Source organism: Mugil cephalus, chromosome 1, assembly GCF_022458985.1.
Source record: "Mugil cephalus isolate CIBA_MC_2020 chromosome 1, CIBA_Mcephalus_1.1, whole genome shotgun sequence".
NCBI classification, from domain to species: Eukaryota; Metazoa; Chordata; class Actinopteri; order Mugiliformes; family Mugilidae; genus Mugil; species Mugil cephalus.
Window position 1 is genome coordinate 54198065 of NC_061770.1, and position 5667 is coordinate 54203731.

Below are 5667 nucleotides of genomic sequence, written 5' to 3' on the forward strand. Positions count from 1 at the left end.
TGGGTCTCTTTTTAAACACATGCTGCTTGGCATATAACTAAAATAAATAAAATGGTAGAAAAAATAGTTGACCAACATGCAGCTTGACATGTTTGCACTAATTTTCAGCAATTAAGAAAAAAAAAGACAGTAAATAAGCATTGATTGTGGCCGTTTTAATATTAATATCACTGTTGTTGCTTTGACTCTTTGTCAGATTTCCATTCATCAGCGTCTCCCACAGTGAATCCTGACAGAGTGCAGCACTTCACCTCTGACTCTGTCTCTCTGAGCTGTGAGGGAAACTCTACTGAGTGGAGAGTGAGGAGGTTTACTGATGATGGCGTCCTGTCACACTGTTCTACCTGGGGGACAATGACTGGATCAACATGTAAATTATACAGATCCCAGTCTGATGATGCAGTGTACTGGTGTGAGTCTGGATCAGGAGAGTTCAGCAACGCAGTCAACATCACTGTCCATGGTATAGATTCAGTTGTTCCCAGTATCTTTGGCTGTAGATTTAAGTGAATATCTCCTTCCTTCTAGTCTATCTTCTTATGATCAAATCATTTCTTTTACGTTTTCAGGTTTGCAGCCAAATACTAAATAGAACAAAGTATTATACATGTGTAATACTTGGTATTCATTCAATTATTTTGAAATAGTTTGAATAATTTAAAATATCATCTAAAACTTTTAATAATTTGTTTTAGAGAGGCAGTTTAAATGTGTTTTTGTTTTTTATAAATGAATACTGTATATTGATGCTCAGATTAAATATTCCCTGATCTGCTCATGAGCAAATAAACCAACATGAAGCCTTTCCCATCATTGTGTCAGGGTTTTTAAAGGTCTACACCAGCTGATCTCTGACTGACACTAACACTGTTTGGTTGTTTTCCAGCTGATGGTATCATCCTGGTGAGCCCTGTCCATCCTGTCACTGAGGGAGATTCTGTTTCTCTTGGCTGCAAGTTGAAGACACAAAATGTTCTTTCTACTGTGTTTTTCTATCACAATGACAAACTCATCCAAAATGATACCAGAGAGGAGCTGATCATCTCTGCAGTGTCAAAGTCAGATGAAGGCTTCTACAAGTGTCAGTCCTCAGGAAAACAATCACCACAGAGTTGGATGGCTGTAACATGTGAGGAATTGTTACAGTTATTATTGGTAGTACAAGGGATCTTTGTAAATTGTGCTGATGACATATTTTACATGCTACATTTAACTGAATGTCATTATAATTTACATCAGTGTCAGGTCTGAGAGCTCTTCATTTCTTCTTCCATTGATCGTTGGACTGGTTTGTGGAATTTCACTGATTATTCTCCTGCTGCTGCTTCTTTGTTGCTGCAGAAAAATAAAGGGTGAGACATTTTCCAGTTGATCATTTACTAAAAATCACTGATGAATTCTGATCTTATGACATGAAGTGAAGAACACTTGTACACATATTTGTATTTGTCTCTTTTCCAGATGCATGCAGTAACAGGTTGGTCCAACACTCTTGTCTCATCTTGATCATCATAAACAATACTTTCCATGTTCCTTATTAAACTCCTTCATGCTTTAGTCTCTCTCAGTCTCTGAACATCAACAAGGCTCTGCTACACAGCAAACAGTGAACCAGAATGAAACTCAAGTTTACTCCTCTCTTCTCCATGGTCAGCCTTTCCACTCATTCTTTTCACAACTATTTCTAACACCCACTTTGACTTTTCAATCAAAAGCTCAAGTGACTCATTGGATGTTGTCTTGATTTTCTCTGACCTGTAGCTGATGTTTGTGTCTATGATTCAATCAGAGGCTCTGGAAACACAGGAAGTGGTACAGTAGAAACTTTGATTCATGTGGAGCTGTCAGACATTAGATTATTATCAGTGACTCATCTAAACTCATGGAACATTCTGATTTCAGGGGAACCAGACCATGAATCCAGAAATGTTACATCTCATCTTCAGCTTCAAGGTGAGGAGTCACTACTAAAACGATCAAGTATGATAATATATTAGTTGTTATCACAACTACCAAACTCTAATAGTACATAGAGTGTGAGAGTCATTAAATAATCTGATGCATTTATCTTAACAGGGAGACATGACACTGAGAAGAGCTCTGACTACAATAACGTGAATCCTGAATCTTTTTCATGTGTCACATGGAGCCAGTCTCAGAGAACCAGTCAGATCCCTGCCACAGTCCAGACTGTCAGCCAGGATGAAAATCAGCAGCACATATACTCCTCTCTTCTCCACGGTCAGCTCTCCGTTCAAACAAACTTGCTTCCAGAGCTGCGATGTGCTTCAAGTTCATGAGCCGTTACATTAATAATAACAATGTTTCCTGCTCAACTAAATCAGCTTCTTTAAAATGATTTTCACTGACCTACAGGTGATGCTTGTGTCTATGAGTCACTCAGAGGTCCTGAAAACACTGGAGATGGTACAGTATGAACTTTGATCCATTCACAGCTCTCCAACATCATATGATTGAAATTCAAGCCAGTTAAAATGTTCTGATTTCAGTTGGACGGGCCGGTGGCTCGTCCAACTCGTCAATTATTGCAAATTCTCAGTTCAAACAACAATACCACATACTGTATGTCACTTTACCAAAAGTTTGTGGACACCTGAATACCATTCCTGTACATGCAGACTGTGATTGTTTAATTTCAGTTTCTAAACTCAGCTCAGAACATGTGGTATTAACACAAAGTAACAGACTTTGTTTATATTGTTAAAGGTTTAGTTTCTGTGTAATCTTTACAGGAAAACGAGGCGATCCAGGGAAGAGCTCCGACTACTAGAATGTGAATCCAGACTCATCTACAGGTAAAATGTTTAGTTACTGAGTCATTTTCAAATGAATGAATGAAAATATGTCATATCATCATTTAATGCACAAACGATAAGGACTTGATTAAAAAGGTGTTTAAGTCGATAACTATGGAAGCATCAGGTGTGCTGATATGTGCGGGGGACTGGAATATCAAACTACATCTCTACCTCTACCTCTCTGGACTCCACCAACAGAACAAAAAATATAAAATTAGAAGCTTTGTACACTAGAAAACTGCTCAAAGAAATAAGCATGATGGATGTGTGGAGAGAACTACACCCGACCCATAAGTGTTTTACATTCTGTTCTCATCCACAGCGTATGTACTGGACAACTGAGGATAATCTTGACACTATATTTGGACAACAGACTTAAAGAGACTAAATACCAGCCTCTTAAATGACTCTCAATGCCAAAATTACATAGATAAAGAACTTACAGATGATGTGTTGCATAACGACAATGGGAAGGTGTCTCCGAGTACATTGTGGGACGCAGCCAAGGCTAAAAAATAAAGAAAAACACCATCTGTCACTTTTTAATCGAATGAATTTGATGGATCAAAGTGGGCGTGACCGATCAAGTGGGCGTGACTGAGGAAGTGGGCGTGACTGAGGAAGTGTGCGTCACCAACTTTCAAGGTGGGCGTGACTGAGGAAGTAGGCGTCAGCAACTTTCAAGGTGGGCGTGACTGAGGAAGTAGGCGTCAGCAACTTTCAAGGTGGGCGTAACCAACGTTGATTGGATGTTTTGGCCCCCATTTCACATCCCTTGGTGTTAGGAGGAAGGTTCAGGGTCTGTGTGAGAATCTTTTTTAAGATTGAAGTGACAAGCGGGGCCCCCGGGGGGGGGGGGGCGGGGCCCCCTCACGACCCCCCAGTACACACACACACATGCAGATACACACGCGCGCAACCCCCACTCACATAACACACACACACACACACACACACACACACACACATACACACAGACATGTTTCTATGAAAAGATCACGTGATGCCACCCGACCCGCCCATGCTTCCAGGCCAAGTGAAAAGCTAATGAAATAACCGAAGATCGTTGCAGTCCATTCTCCAGTCCGCGCCTGACTTGAAAAATTAAAATGAGACAGAGGCCCTTAAACATCCGGTATCATTAGTGCGACTCCTGTGAGCGTCATTCCGGAAGCCTGCAGGGATGCGCCGAGAAAACTGATGGTGTTTAAGTGCCGATTTCCAGCAGCCGTCACGGCCCTCTCCATAAGAGTCTGGGCGTTGAGACGGGTGAGAAATTTGGCTATTCCTTTTCACTATCCCACCGCTGAAGTCTGTATGTAACATCTCTATCCCGGGACAAACCTTCAGTCCTGACACACCGAATGCCATAATCACTTCCAGTGGAATATTGAATTATGGGTGTTGGGGAATGAGGTTGTTTGGACTGGGGAGTACTGAACGCTAGGTGGCCCCAGATGCATGAGAGCGAGAGCATTCCATCTGTGTCATGCAAAACGAAGAGGATAAGCCATATGAAGGAGGATGAGGGATGCCCTTTGAGTTCCATGAGGGAGAAGAAGAAATCAAAAAATTCATCAAGATAATAAGGGAGACCAAATCGGACAGCTCCAGAGCGCGCGCGAGAGTTTTAACGAGTAAAATTGTAATGCACGGGAAGAAAAGTCAGGCGGTCCCCTGGTGCTGGACCGTTTTCAGCTCTGAAAATGGGTAATTTCTCAGGTGCCATGAGTGTGCCTGGTTGTTGAGTGATGAAGATGCTGGATAATCCGGCCGATCGCATCACCGCTCTATATCCAAAACAGACACCTACTGGAAAAGCATGTGACGCTGGTGAGAAAAGACATTTCGCTCATGCTGTTTTTAAGGGACTGACAAGGCCACTCCCCCCAACCGCCCCCAACCCTGACCCAGCATAAAATTTGAAACACCCGAGCCCCAGGTCCGAAGAAGAACACCAACTTCAACTTTGAGCATCATGACTCTCTCCATAGACTCAACTCCACCTCCGTCTCCTCTGTAGAGGAAGAGTGACTCTACACGCCACTCCTCCTTCATCTCCTTTCGTAGAGGAAGAGGAAAGAGGAGACTCCACCATCCCTCCGCCTTCATCTCTGGGTCAGGCGTAGAATGAAGAGTAGAGCTCTGACGTGTGCCTCCCCAAGCCTACTAATGAAGACCAGCTGGATCTGCTGGGGTGCTGTCTTCCCACCCTCCAAGAAAAATATTAAAGCCGGGATCATCCATCTTCTTCGAACATACCATCCAAATATTCAGTATGGACTCAGTTTCTCGTGAATGATCTGTGCTCTGCTTCGGATATTTGTTCAGGTAGACCACCCTAGCCAGACGAACCATGAGTGCCTCTTTGAGCAGTCCCCAGCTATCTAACTCTCTCTATCCAGGAGTCACTTTCACCGTGTGCGAACTCATGAAATGGAGACTCTGGACACCGAAGTGTATACCGGCCCAGCAGCAGCTGCTGACTAGCCTTCGTAACTCGTTGATAAATCCAGAATTCAAGGTGCGGCTGAAGCCATGCAACATGACCTAGGTCCTGTGAGAATAAACTTTGAGACAATCGGTGAGCTGTACGATTCGCTGGTTGGAGAGACCATCATTAGCAACGCGTAGAGCGTGCGAGCTACTATTCGAATGTCCCGATACCTGGAAGGAGGCCAGAAAACCGCCAGAATAAATTTCTTATTAGAACACATTTATCTTTTAGAATACTTTTTTTGAGTTTGTATGTGCATTTTATCTACATCTTTGTCGATGTTTGATTTTTTTTTTGTTCTTTACCCATGGGGAAATTGTTTTGAGAAAAGTGTTCAGGGACTGTGAGGCT